Genomic DNA, 15119 nt, shown 5'->3' with positions numbered 1-15119 from the left:
AGTTTGTAGGTGGCCTATAATGAAGACACTTTTCTTTGTCAAGGTTCAATTTTCTCAATTGTCAAAGGTTGAAATTGTGCTAGTCAATGTATTGAAATTCCTAAAGCCACTAGATTTTTTTTCTCTCTGAGAATAATATGGGAACCTAACAGGTATAGTTAGTAAAAGAAGTGGGGTAGGAGACTCAGAGCCCTTTACCCACGGCATGCCATATGGCAGCCATGACCCCAGTGTTGAAATGATTGGATAAATTCCTTTTAGTCTCTAATACCAGGCTTCTAAGGCCGAGTAAAGGCTTTGTAACAGAGGTTAACGATGCCTGAAGGGTTCGGCCAGCATAGAGTTCAAGATATAGAACTGGACAGATGGGGAAAGGTTTTACTCACACCTAAGAGTAGAATTTGGAGTGGAGGGCATCATGGTACACCACGCCATATGACCGTACATGTCATGATAATGCATAACACTTCATAATTTACAAACAATTTGCATAAATGTCTCTTTTGAGCTTACTCAACATGGGACATCCAGGTATTTACATAAGGGCCTTTCACAAGGCATTGCTTATACTATGAAAAACTGCTGGAGGGGTGCATGCAAATGTCGAGGAGAAAATACAAAGAAAATAATAACCCATTTTTCCTGTGGAAGGGAGAAAAGCACCATAGCGTGGGGACCCTGTAAGGATGTAACTAGAGAGCCATGGGGGGCAGAGCACTGGAAGCTGTGGAGGCTGGAGAGAGCCTGGTGCATTTGGGAGAGAAAGGAAGCGCTTGGAGGAGGAATCCGGCCTTGGAGGGATAGTGAATATAGGCTAGGCCTTGGCCTGAGTAGGGCTTTGGATACAAGGAAAAACATTTGGCCCCTAGGGAATTAGATCCTCATTTTCCAGAAGAGGAACCGCTCATAGAAGTCAGGACCTTTGCTGAAGCCACACTTGTAAGGTAACCACAGGGCAGGCGGCACCTCAGCACCCAGCACCCGTGCTGTTTTTGCTACCCTGTGCTGCCTCCAGCAGGCCTGAGCCGCAGCAGGCCTTGCGTGGGAGAGGCCGCTGGTCTGTTTATCCTGCGCCAGTGGGGCTGGCTCTGGCAGAGAGTGGAAATGGGTGGGGTGGGGGCTGTGGAGGAGAGGAGGGGCCTGACAACAAGGGCTACATTCAAGGCCTGCACTGGAACCGGCAGGAGAATGGAAAGCTACAGTCTCTTGGAGCCATCCAGCCTTGGCAAGGCAGCCGGGGCCTTATAAGGAAATGTTGTTTTCTCTCAGCCAGTGGGACTGGGATAGAGCCCTATGCCCGCAGGACAGAGCTGCCCTTGTGGCAGTAGATGGGGGTGCCACCCGCCCCTAGACTATGAGCAAGAGCTCTCAATGGGCCGCTTCTGCAGGCTCAGCGTTTCCTCTCAGTACAGCCCCTACTTCCCATGCCCACCCACTCCTCAGTGCTCTGTGCTGATTGGAGGAAAGGGGGAAAAAACAAATCAAAACAAAGACTTGACAAGGTCGCAGGCCTCATGGCTTTTTGATGCTGAATTACCCAGAAAACAGATTCAAATCAGAGTCTCTTTTCCCTGAAGGATGCATTAGTAAAAGGATCCCCTTTGACCTCCTGCCCTGCCCAGCGTCCAGTGTCTCCTCTGTGAATACAAGAACTCCCAGCACCAGGCTGTCTGCAGAAGAGCAGAACACCGAGACACAACAGGATGAGATACCTCAGGCCTGTGCTTTTCTCACCTCTCGCTGGAGAGCAGGAGGCACTGGAGCTCATAGGAGCAGGGTGACGCTCAGACTCCTCCAGGCAGGCCTCTGCCTGAGTCAGAAGTGTGCAGAGGAAAAACACAGCCTGCCCAGAAAGAGCAGTAAGCATTACTCAGGAAGGAGAGCCCTTCTTCAGTGTGGTGTGAGAGATCATTTCAAGCAGCCATCCTAAAAGAGATCTGTCTGAACTTAACATTGAACTAAAGGCTGGGGTGGGAGAGCGGGGAAGGTGCTTAGTATAGCCTTTTGCTTTGACTGTTCAGAGACTCAAAGCTGCAGGAAACCCTGGAGCTAAGAGGAAGGAGAACAGCTAGCACCGCTCTCCACCTAAAGCCGAGATCTCCTTCACAGCCAGTGTGGGGAGTGGTGTGGGCCAGCATGTGTAGCTCCAGTGACCATGAACTCAGTCCCTCAAGTCAGTCCATGCTCAAGTCAGTGGGAACACCCCAAGGTACAAAGAGAAGCAAGTCTTGGGCAGGGGGAAACTACTGGCAAAGAGTGGGAGATGTCACCGAATTGAAATGCAAAGGTTATTAGCCCTAAGAAAAACAGAAACACTCTCAGGGTTGAGGGGAGGGAAACTTCCTCTTGGCTAGGTAGGTGTCCAGAGCAATAGATGAGCAAAATAATTGTAGAAAAGATGACACTTGGGGTGAAAAAAACCCATGATTTGAAAAAGTAACATTTTGAGAGCGTGGAGCAAGGGGATTTAGGTTTTTAGGCGAAGTAGTAAGCCTGAGCAGGGAGGGCTTAGTGCAGGAAAAGTTGGAGCTTCCACACTGTCTGTGGGGATAGGCATGGCTTGAGGTGTGCAACTGGAACAGGAAGTAATTATGGTTGTGAAATGGGCGAGTATTGTATTTTAGAGGCATCCAATGCTGGTAAGTGATTAGAGATATCAAGTACCAGTAAGGAGATTCAAGCTTTTGAATGTGAGAGGTGTGGCTGGTATGGTTTAGGAAGCTTGATGTGCTAGCAGGAGAGGAAGAATTGGAGGAAGAAGCAATCCTTTCTCCTTTCCTCTGTAGGCAGCAGGGGCTCTGGGCTGGGAGACCTTGCTCCCTAACTGGCCACCAAGAGCCCAGGATTTTAAGGGCTGCAGGTCTTTGAGGTGCATCTGAAGAGTCAGTGACACTTTTCTCAGGAGACGATGAAAACTAGCTGCTTTGATTAATTTCTTTTTTCACTTTAAGGCTCTTTTTGCACAAGTTATACAATTCCAAGGTGTATTAGAAACTGAGGACTCTGTTCTTTGTGACAGAAGTATGTATAAAAAAACCCAACCACCCAGAGTTGAAAGGCAAAGACACTTTGATGCAATCTCTTCTCAGGGACCCTGTCTACTGTAACACGTCTACTGTCTACACCTGCACTTACCTTACATCCTCTGGTAACTGAGTTGCTACCTGCCTTCCTTCGCCAAACTCTGTGCTCCCCTCCCTCCCTCCTTCCCTCCCTCCTTCCCTCTTTCCCTCCCTTGGACCCACTCCCTTTGGTGGTACCACTGTGCCTTGAAGGCATAGGACCTCTGCTTAGTGGTTAGGTCTGTTAGAAGTGGCACAAGAATAACATATTACCCTTCAGAAAGACCCATCATGCTCCAGTGCACAGCAGTGAAGTTCCTTCCCTTGGTGTTCTGAAACATCCTGCTGTCCAGCATGGCCAAGTGTTCTGGACTTGAGTCTGAGTCTCGCATCTGTTCTCAAGGCCACATGGCCTGAAGAGTTGATGTTGTGAGTCTTGGCAGCAAACATTGCTGCTTCTCTTTCTTAGACAGTGAAGATGGTGACTGAGCTAGAGGTTATTGTTACAGTTCACTATTAATTTTATTAGTTGATAATAAATTGAGTTCTCTTTAAAATGAGTAGCTGAGAATTTTATGCTGAAAGACAGTTGTAATGGTAATGATTTCAAATAATCAACTTACATGATAATTGGCATCTTATATGTGAAATAAATATTATATATATATATGTATTCTCAGCCACTAACAAATCTTTAACAAATCTCCCTTGCATGTTTCCATTTTATTTAATTTCACCTGTTCATTTATTGTTCATCTACTTATCCATCTTAGTAATGAATAAAAACTCAAAAGTATAAACCAAATACAATATACTATTTGCTTCCCCTTTCTTCAACTCTTAGTCTTTCCCAAAGCCGAGCATGTTACCTTTTTCTTGTGTATGTTTCCCTGTGATGCTTTTATGGAAATAGTTATCAAGGGCTTCCCTTTTCCAGCAGACACAGCTCATGCCGGAAGAAGCAAGCCTAGTCAAACAAAACTCTCTAGGACATTTGTTTGCCCATGTTTTTCTCCTCAGGCTGCTAAGCCTGATCCTAGATGCCAGAAAGACTTCACCTGGTCCAAGCACCCCTAGAGCAATCCCTGACCTTTAGCTTAGCCCTGTTTAAAAATTATCTGGTGCTGAACTCAGTCTTTGGAATGACACTTAAATACTACCTTATATAGAACCTTAGAGAAAATGAGCCAAATGGGCCTTCTTGTAGGGGGTAGGGTTGTATGGCGTTCATGAAACCAGAGGTGAAGTATTTAGCATTCTGTTTTGGGGCCACATTTCTTTAGCTCTCCATGGCCTGAGCATGATTAAACTACCCATCAGGTATTCTAAACCTGACCTTACCAATCTGAGAGATTTTTTGACTATGCTTGTTCGTCCTGATGTGAGCAGCTGTGCTACTATTGGTTCTGCCTTTTTCACTGATGTTGTTCTGGCTTTGCCTTGCTTACACATTATCCCGGAGCCCGCTGATAGTACTTGGAGCCCCATCTTGCTCCTTGAGGATGCTGGACCAGTCCACTCTTCTTGTCATCTTTCTTAAGGAAGATCAGAATTGATCAACTCTGGTCTCCACATGCTGGTTCCCAGGAAGGGATTTTAAAGCCTATTTAATGGGAAGAGTCTCCTTCTAATCAGAGTCCAGACTGAAAGAATATCATCCATTTATGAGCTTCATGCACTTGTTGTGCAGTGTCTTTAAACATTTCCCAAGACCAGCAGCCTGGAACATTATCGTTTAGCCACATCTTGCCCAAATCATATGGGTTTCATTTACAGAACTAGCAACAAGTCAGCACAAACAGAACTATTAATGTCTTGATAGTGGCAAATGTATAAAATCTATGTGGGGGAAAACAGGTGCAGATAAACAGCTGGGTAAGAATATAGGTCTGAACCTACTGAAGTCCTAAAAGAATTATATCAAAGATAAAATAAAGAAAAAATACTGTGTCTTTAAAAAAATTTATTTATTATTTTTATTTTATGTGTATGGGTGTATTGCCTACATGTAGGTAAGGGCACCCATGTCGTGCAATGCCCACGGAGGTCAGAAGAGGTTGTTGGATCCCCTGGGACTGGAGTTATGGACAGTTGTTAGCTGCTATGTAGATGCTGAGATTTGAACCTGGGTCTTCTGTAAGATCAACCAGTGTTCTTAACTGCTGAGCCATCTCTCCAGCCCCCTCCCCCCAATACTGTGTGTCTTTTGTCTTTAGCAATATTTTTGTTTGCTGTAGTTTTTTCTAATGCCTTTTGCATATACAGTGTAAATTTTGCATAGTTGCAGTCATATGCAAATGCTCTGTAGGATTTTGTGTTTTCACTTAATATATGCATTTGCCATATTGCTCCAATCTTTATTTTATGGCTCCAGAAATGCCATTGTGGTGATTCACAATAGTCCTTTTCCTTCTTACCTATTGCTGGAATTTTATGTTCCCAGCTGTTAAGCATTATGGATATTTTTTTAAAGAATATCTTAGGATTTTTAGCTTTGTGCTTTTATTGATTTCCTTAGGATTGAAGGGAACAGGCTTGGCCAAAGAGTATGGATCTCTTCACAGGGAACAGCATTTCCTCTGGGATAAAGCCAAGGGTGTCAGGCAGAGCTCTAAGCCTTACACAGATCTTATTGGCTTGGAGCTTTCTAAGCCAGTAACTAGCATGTCACCTGGCAACCGTGCAGAAGAGCAGACATTTGCCAGGCCCTCAGGGAAGCTGTTCCTGCACAAGTTCTCTGATGGTGACAGCAGAAAGTACACGGGTTGGGCGGGGTGTGCGTTCTCCAGGGGTCTGCCTTGTTTGCAGCGGTCATCTCACTTGTGACTGCCACTTAAGTGCTTCTGAACCAAAAGTACTTGAAAGCAAAAGCAAACCAGTGTTGCCATTGTGTTGCAGCCGTAAGGCTGATGACTACATGAACAGAAAGCTACAAAGTCACTGACTATACTCTTCATGTGGGGACACCATGGTACTCATCAGTGGCACTACACATGAGCACAGATCTTGTGGCGGTATCTCAGAATAGATGTCACGGTTTATGAGAGCCTTGAGTCCACAATATAGCTTGCCATGACTGCCTACAATACATGGCATCACAATTCTGCCCTCCTTTTACTTGATAACAATGTCCACTGCCTTTCTTGGTCTTCATAAAAATCACTTGCACCCAGATCTTCGTGAGTTTTGTAATTGCTGAAAGCTGTGGATCACAAGAAGGACTTTTTAAAATTGAATTTTTGTGATTTTTCATACAATATTTATAATTTGATGATAATCACATTCCCTCCCCTAGCTGCACCTCCCCTATTTTATATATAATAAGGCTTATAGAATTTGATTTGTGTCCTCAGATGTCCTTTGTTGTGGGTCTATCCATTCGTGCTTGGTTAACCTACCCAGAATCCCATGTTTGAAAGACATCGTCTCTGCCCTTCCCAGCAGCCATCTGTTGCCACAATTTCCTTAAGTGGGGTTGGAGCTTCTTACCTAGTTCCTTGTGTCTATGCTGGGACTTTTTTATTTTTTTTTTCTGGTTTGAGCTTGCATGGGATTTTTGCATGCTGTCATAATTGCTGTGAGTTCATAGGAATAAATGTTCAGCTGTCTGGAAAACTCTGTTTCCTTGTGGTCATCTACCATTTCTGGCTCTTACAGTCTTTCTGTTACCTCTTGCACAATGATCACTGAGCCTTGGGAGGCAGAAGTTTGATATAGGTGTCTTATTCATGGATGAGCACTCTGTAGCCTCTTGTTCTCTGCACATTGGCCAGTTGTGGGTTTCTGTGTTAATTATCATCTGCTGTATAAGGAGACTTCTCTGGTGTGAGCTGACAAATGCATTAATCTATGAGGATAAGAATAAGTCATTAAGAGTCAGTTTAATACAATAATTATTTACTAGAAAACTAGAATTAGGTTGTTCTCCCCCATGTACTGTGACCTGCCTAGCCTCAGGTTCCTAAGCCTGATATCATTATCACTATGGCTCCCTCCTAGGCAGCTTCCTCCAATTAAAAATGGTTGGTTACTCCCATAATATTTGTGCCGCTGTTGCACCAATGGACATATCTTGCCAGGCCAGGTGTTACTGTAGTTCACAGGATTCACAGCTGAGTAAGGCAGATGATTATTTTTTCCTTCTAGGAGCACACATAGCACTTTCCAGCACTATGAAAGCTAGCCAATGAGATGAGGCTCTGAAGTCATTAGTGGCTTGATTTCTCCTTGTTTGTTCTACAGCTCATGTATGTAGTGTCTTCCACAATAGGGTCTTACCATCCAGTTCTGGTGACTAATCAAGAGCAGGCGCAATGGCCAGTATTGCAGAGTGTCTATGGTACTCCTGCTCAGCAGCTTCTAGAGATAGAGTCCATTCCTGGCACTGAGGTCTTTTTTTTTAGCCTAGGATGTCTAGAAATGGTAATGTCCCCGTTATAGGATAACTTCTTTTGATCTCTTTTAATGACTTATATGTGTGTACTCTAAGAAGCATCTATAGTGGTAGGTTTCTATATGGCTGTTCTGAAGGCCTTCTTTAGTGTCACTTACTCCTCCCCATACTCCATCCTCAGCCTGCTATCATGCTTCTCTCTTCCATCTTTCTAGATCATCCCACTGAGCAATAGGTGACTGACTTCTTTTGTCTTCTTCACAAAACACCCTAATTTTAGGCTCCTGTGTCTATCCAGGTATTTTAACCAAGCAATACAAATGACTACCTGAAAGAAATTCTGGTAGATAGGTTTCCCCCATTCTTTGCCTCTGTTGATAATTATGTACTCAGTAGCCATGTCCTTACAGGTATACAGCTAGTAGGAAGGTTTTAGGTGCTTTTTTTTTTTTTTTTTTTTAGATAAGACATAATAAAAAGTTGCTTATAGGACAATTTCATTCAGGCCCTCTGGTAACCTTAACAGGTATTTAGTTGGACAAGGTCTCAGCATGAATATTTACGTAACACCAAAGTTTGTCTTTGAAATTCACTACCCAATGTGAGGGTACTGATGGTGACTTTTGGAGGCCTCATGATTTTTTATGGTGGTGGAGCCTTTGGGAATGGGCTTAGTAGAAAAGGCTCAGGGAGCTTTCCTGCCCTTCTACCATGCGAGGTTGCAGCAAGAAGCTGGAGTTGGAGTTGCCCCTCACCAGAACCTCACCCCTTTGACATTCTGACCTTGTATGTCCAGTCTCCAGTTCTGTGAGCAACATGTTTATGCCCCACAGTCTGTGTGTGCTTGTATTGCCCTTCAAATGCATTATAGCAACAATCCTTATCCTGGTTTAGAAGTGAGGAAACTGAGTCTCAAAGAAGGGCAGAAGCTACTTCTGGCACTACAGCCAACTACTGATAGACTGGAATCAGAACTCAGATTTCTGCTGTAATCACACTGCCAGCCAGCTCTGGGAAGCTTCATGCATGGCAAACATTCAGTAAATGCCTATGCAGTGGACATGACTGAGCCTTCCTTCTGTGTCTGCTTCAAGGAGTGCAGAGTAAAAGGAATATGAATTAAAGGGCTTCTCACCACCCGAACACCTGACTCAGTCTAAATCAGATGTGATAGACAAAATGCAGTATATAGACAAATGGAAAATCCACCATAAGGAACAAAATGCAGACACATACCTCAGTGTAATAGACAATGAAAACATTAAACTAAGAAGTCCAGGCTCAAGGTCATGTATTCTATGGTTCCATTTATATGAAGTATTTACAATAGGCAAATCCACGCAGATGGAAAACAGATTTTTGTTCATAGTCTTAGAAGAGGGAGAAATTGGACATAACGTTAATAGATGCAGGTTTTCTCTGTGGGATGATGAAAATGTCTTGGAACTAGATTGGAGTGGTAGTTGTACAACATTATGGTTGTTATCAACTGACACTAAATTGTATATTTGAAATGAGCTGTATTTTGATTAATAAGATGAATATATGCAAGTCCATTGAATTACTAATATTTTACTAAACTAAGATTTTCAATATTTCATAGGTATTGTTGAATGTTATCAATAAAATTTTTGTATAAAGCTAAACAGAGAAAAGTGAAAATAGTCATTAAAAAGTTATGTGTATTTACCTGTTCTTCTGTGTCTATATTACAATTTTAGTGTTGCTCTTGGAAAATGCTGTGTAATGACATCCAAGTTGTCTGTTAATTTAAAGAAATCCTGTTTTTTTTTTCAGTTCTTTTAAGATACAGTTTGGATAAAAAGCATTGAATTCATTTTGAAAAATAAAAACAACAACAAAAAGGTTAACTTTACGCTATGTGATTTCACTTTAACCTAAAGCAAATGAAGAGATTAAGAAAATGAATGTAAAAATGAGATTGTGCCTTTGCTCTTCCTCTGTGTCCTCTACTTCTTTACATGCCTCGAAGCCATAATAGTGCATCACTGGGCAGAGACTGTACTTACAGGGTTCTGACTCTGTGCTTACCAGCTGTGTGGCTCTGGGGGGATTTATGCTTCTGTCTGGATTTCATCCTCCCAATCTGTTAAAGGAAGGCACCGTCGAGACTGTGCCCAAAGTTCATTCTAGAAAGCCTTCTGGGGGTCTTGAGAGCAGAAGAGGATGACTACAGGAATGGGAGGGGCACTCTGTGGGATTCTTTTGCGCCTTCTCTTCTCAGCTAGTGGACTACAGTGACTTTCAATATCCTGTCCCCAGGTACCAGGGAAACAATCACACAGAGACCTTGCTGACCATGCTTTAACAGGCAATGTAAGCCCCTTGATAATCCGGTTAAGCGTGAGTCATTCAATACTACTACCCAAATGCCTTCCTGTGATGCCCCAACAAGGAGAGCAGCCCCAGCCAGATCACTGAGACTTGACCTGAAGCAACATTTTCAACATAAATTGGAGCTTTTAATTGGGCTGTGACTTGGAAACTCACCATGCATACACCAGTGTTGAGAAAGGTTCAATGTGTGCTCATTCGTTCACTTAAAACCCATTTTCCATGCCTGTGCTGGTTTTAGGAAGGCATAGTTTATTAAAGGAAATTGTTCTCCACCAAGAAAGGTGGCCTCACACAAGAATAAAATATACTGCAAGGGCAGTAAAGCAGAAGAATAAAGCGGGCAAATAGGCAGACCAGTTGGGAGAGCCAGTGCCAGTTGGGGCTGACAGTGAGGCACAGAGTGGAGGGTCAAGGAAACTGACACTTGAGCTGGAATTCCTATGTTCCAGTGGCCCTCCAAAGAGGGTGGCAGTTACAGCCATCTGTTCCAGTGGGAAGAAATATTTTATTATTGTCAATGGAGGCAGAGGCAGGCAGATCTCTGTGACTTCAAGGCCAGCCTGGTCTACATAGCGAATACCAGCCCAGCTGGGGCCACAAAAAGACCAAAAAAAAAAAAAAATGCTAAGGCTGGAGAGATGGTTCAGTCGTTAAAAGCACTTACTGCTCTTACAGAGAACTAGAGTTTGGTTCCCAGTGCCCACATCAGATAGCTCACAACCACCTGGAATTCCAGCTCCAGAGGATCTGATGCTCTCTTCTGGTCCTCTGCACTCACCTGTACAAACCCACACGCAGACTCACATACATACATGTAATTAAAGATAAAACAATAAAATTTTAAAAGGAAGGCTAAATTTTGGTTGGCATAATTAGTGTTTTTTAATATTTATTTTATTTTTATTCATGTGTATGTGTGTATCTGTAACTAGTGCTTTCTTGAAAATGACTTGAAATTTCTTGAAAATAACAATTCACAAATACTTGTGTTGAAAGGATGTGTCATATCACCTGCTTAACTGTGTCTGTGGCTCAAAGAAGTACAAGATACTTGCTTCCGAAGCAAGGCAGTGGGTAGCAGGGTGGCGTGGCTGCTTCCTGAGTCCCCAACCAGGATTCTCTTCAACCAGGATTCTGTTCATTCACTTGACCCTTCCTTCTATGCCACCTCTGCTGGCTGAGCGCTGCCCAGGAAGAACAGGCCTCAGTTCTCATCCTTACACTGCCCCTAAAACAGTGACTTACAGGAAAACTGTCCCTTCTTTCTCTGTCTTCATATTCCCAAAGTGAAAGCCTTATAAACTGGGGCATTTCCATCTTCTCTTGCTTTCTGGTCTGCTTTTCTTTGCTACAGTTCATATTTTTTCTTCTTGCCTCACACCAGGCCCACTTCACTCACTCAGCCTGGTCCTGAAAGCATTTGTACTTGAAGTTCTGGCTTAGACCCCTTCCCAGGGTCTTGTCACCCACTTCCAGCTTCTCCTGCTTGCCTCTGAGCAGCCCAGCTGTCAAGGACAAAGGAGGTGGTCTTCAAAGCTGTGTTTCACTGGCTGAGCTGCCATCCTTTCTCTGCTCAGCAGGGCTCCCTGTTTCTCATCACATGTTCCCTGTGGAGTCTCTGCATGGGAGGACAAAGCACCTGAAGGCTGGTGTTGTGAATTTGGATGCTGTGTCTATTGGGCTAAGTTATGGTCTGGTCATTCTTTTTCAGGAAGAAATGGCTTCAAGGCCTGTGACCCGTGAAGCTAGAGTCCTTGCATGACTGAGCCCACTTGGTGAGCGTTTGTGGGGCATCCAAGCCTAGTGGCTCAGATGCCTGAGGAACAGATATGAAGGACAAAAAATAGTTGAGATGGGTGTTCTTATCAAAACCCTTTCCACTTCATTTCTTCCTAGCATTCTCTAGTGATAGGAGATAACAGAGACTTAGAATTGGAGGACCAGAACAGAGCACTCAGAGGTAGAGGGACCCATGTTCTTACTATATGGCCTACCTCCGAATGGGCAATGATCCTACATATGGACTGATTAACATATAACAAACATACCACAGATGCCAGTGGCCTAACACAGAAGAAGCTTATTTCCTTCCCTATGTAACCAGCTCTGATCAGGGACCACCGGATTCAGGGCCCCAAGTCGCTGGTGTCTTGGACCTCTGTTGTTCCAGATGCAGTGCAATAGAGCCCTTTCAGTTCTTCTGGAAGATAAATAGAAGACTCAGGAAGCCCTGCCTGGGAGGACCCTTTTACTCTCATTCTGTGGCAACATGAGTTGTGCAGTCTGATTTTATGTGAACGTGGGCTGGAAAATACAGCCTTTGGCTGGCCTGCTGCCCCTGGAGACAGTTCCACACAGGGGAGTGAGGGATATTTGGAGGGAAGCAGGCCATCTCTTCCATGCCAGGGCCCTCCTCCCACCTCTCAGTTCTGAGCAGCTGGTGTGGGACCAGTTTCAAGCTGATGGGAGCCAGGGAGGACAGATGTACCTTTCTCTCATCTTATTTCTAGCTGGTTTTTGCAAACACCACTTTTGAGATCTTTGCTGAGGCTGTGTAACACCTGTACTGTACTTGACTTAATATTCTCTTTAAATCGATTTACTTTATAATTTAGTTTCACTTGAATAATAATATGTGGGAAATCATAATGGATTTGATAATTATATTTTTCCTAACATATCCTAAAATATATAAATATTTCAATAAAATTCCCGCACATTTACTGTACCAAACATTTGTAGGGCAGGAACAATGTGCTTTGTACATCTGAGGAAAGACAGTGGTTGAGTTCAGAAAACTCTCCATGCCCTGATCTGCCTTTGCTCTGAGTTCACGCTCTGCCCCTTTCCTCTTATATACTAATCCTTCAAATGAATTGATTTGACTTTGGTTCTCCCAATCTGCCAACTCACTCCTATCTGTGGCCTTTGCTGTACCTCTGTCAAGAATACATCCCGTACATCTTCACCTGGCTGACTTCCTAGACACTGAAGTCTTAGCTCAGATAGCTCTACCTCAGGGAGCCATTGAATCTAGATTGGCTGTCTCTACCCGACCCTTTATAGTTATCCCTTGTCTCACCTCTTTTAAGTATGTCAAAAGACCTAACATTTTTTTTTACGTTAGTGGAATGTAAATTCCAAGTTGGATGTGCTGGCTCAGGCCCCGCCATCGTACCACGGAGGCAGGAGGGTCACAACTGAGGCCAACGTGAGCTCTACAGGTTGCTAAATGAATAAAAGTTGAAAAAATTGAAACCATGTATGTCACTAATAAAGGAAAATTAAATCAGTCTTATCAGTTTCATATTAATGCTTGATATGTATTGCTCAATCTGGATTGATGAAGAGACAACTTGAAGTGAGACCCTTGCGGAGCCAGCATCTGGGTTTGCAGCTCACTGGTCACCTGACTTACCACCCAACCACAGAGACAGAAGCTGGGCAAAGCAGAGCAACGGGCCAGACCTGCTGTCAGAAGACAGACCCTGTCCCCACTTAAAGCAAGGAAACAGGAAGGGAGGACCAGAGAGGTCAGAGATCCCACTCCTCGAGGCTGAAGCATGGTGGCCTCCCAGGCCAGGGAGCCCACCACAGGGAGACTTTCAGCCTCCACCAATCAGATTGACTCCTGCACTTCATCTTTGGGGGAAGGACTAAAATTAAGAGATTTTAAAACCTGAAGGTGTCTATTTCACAGCTTAAAATGGAAAATAAGAAGGGGACTGGGGAATTATGAAGGTGGTAAACACTGTTTTTCTTGCAAAAGTCAGGCCACAAAAGAAGTCTAAGGCAAGGGAAGAGGCCGGTATTCCCCAACTGTCTGGAAACACTTCACGGAATCCGTGATGCATGTCCCTGATCCCCTTCAAAAGTAAGGAGTTCAGTCCTGCCACTCATTACTATGGCGATCACAGCCAATTTTGCCCAAGGAACTGTCCTAGATGGTGTGTTCATTTCTGGGGTCGGTTCACACGTGACTACTAAAGGATAAAGCCTTGTTTCCCCACCTCAACCCAGGGCAATTCCAAAAGGCTGTACCAACTTGCAGCCCACAACTTTGCTTCTCAGTCTCTCCTGTTACCCAAGCCTAGTACCTTCATCTGCTCTCAGAGTCTGCTGATAAAGCTCCATTCCCAGGGAGCCCTGGGACTATGTTTGTTAAAACCTAATTAGCTGCATCCTCATCATCAGTTACTGTGTTCCCAGTAGGAACCAATACCTCACCAAAGCTTTTTATTAGATTTGCTTCTTGTATTTGAAGTTGAGACAAACCACATCCAAATAAATAACTCTTGGTACACTTGAATCATTCCCTTAAAGCTATTCAAGACAGTAGGACATAGTTGCATTCACTTGTAGTCTGAACTATTCGGCGTGAACTTAGAAAATCAAGGCAGGCAGTAGATCAGTAAAGTAAGACCCCGCCTCAAACAAATACAACCGTACTCAAGACAACAAAAAGTTAAAATTAAAGAAGTTGATGCAAATAGCTAAAATCAAGTCCTGTCTGTAGAGCAGCTGGCGTGCCCCCAACTTGCTTCACCTGGAACATTGAACACTGTACTTGTGATGGCATCGACTTGGCCCTTCCTGCTCCCTGGTCTTTAGCCTGCTCAAGGGAAAGCCTGGATGCCTGGATAGTGAGATTTCTTGGACACTCTTGGACTTCTCCATGAAAGAGCTGGACCGTGGCTCTTGCACACCTACTGCCTAGGAACTACAGCACAGCAATTCTGGTGCCCAGGTCTGACCCACAGGACATGTCAGCTTTTCTCTTACCACCAGGTGATGTGTGTAGCTTCGCCAGCAGCTGCCACAGTCAGGTGACACCACCTGCAAGTCTAGGGCAGTCAATTCATGGAGTACCTCTGTCACATGCCACCATCTCTGGGGGGCTGGGAAACATGATGTTTGCCTTCTTGTGTTTGTGTCGTTTCCTTTTATTGGCCTTTCCTGTGCCCTTACTGCTACCTTGGGATCACAGTGCCCAGAGGAAAGCATTAGCATGTATACTTTTCCTTACTTTCCTCCTTAGATGACCCAGGGGAAGGCAGACATTAACTTGTTTGTCACTAAATGTTGCTTTAATGCAGGTGGCTGGGAGTGGTTACCTAAAACTGCACTGGAAGTGGTAGATCAAGGTGCAGACCACTAGTTTAGCTTGAAACTGGGTGCTTTCTCTTGAATCTAAATGCTCACGGAGAACTACAACAAATAATTACTGTTCATTTCCTGATAAAGGCAGTCCTTGGGGATGAGTGAGAGAGGCACATGGTAATCACCGGAAAGGAAACCAAAATGCT

This window comes from Nannospalax galili, unplaced genomic scaffold, assembly GCF_000622305.1.
Source record: "Nannospalax galili isolate Female #2095 unplaced genomic scaffold, S.galili_v1.0 scaffold559, whole genome shotgun sequence".
Lineage (NCBI taxonomy): Eukaryota > Metazoa > Chordata > Mammalia > Rodentia > Spalacidae > Nannospalax > Nannospalax galili.
This window is presented reverse-complemented; position numbering follows the sequence as displayed.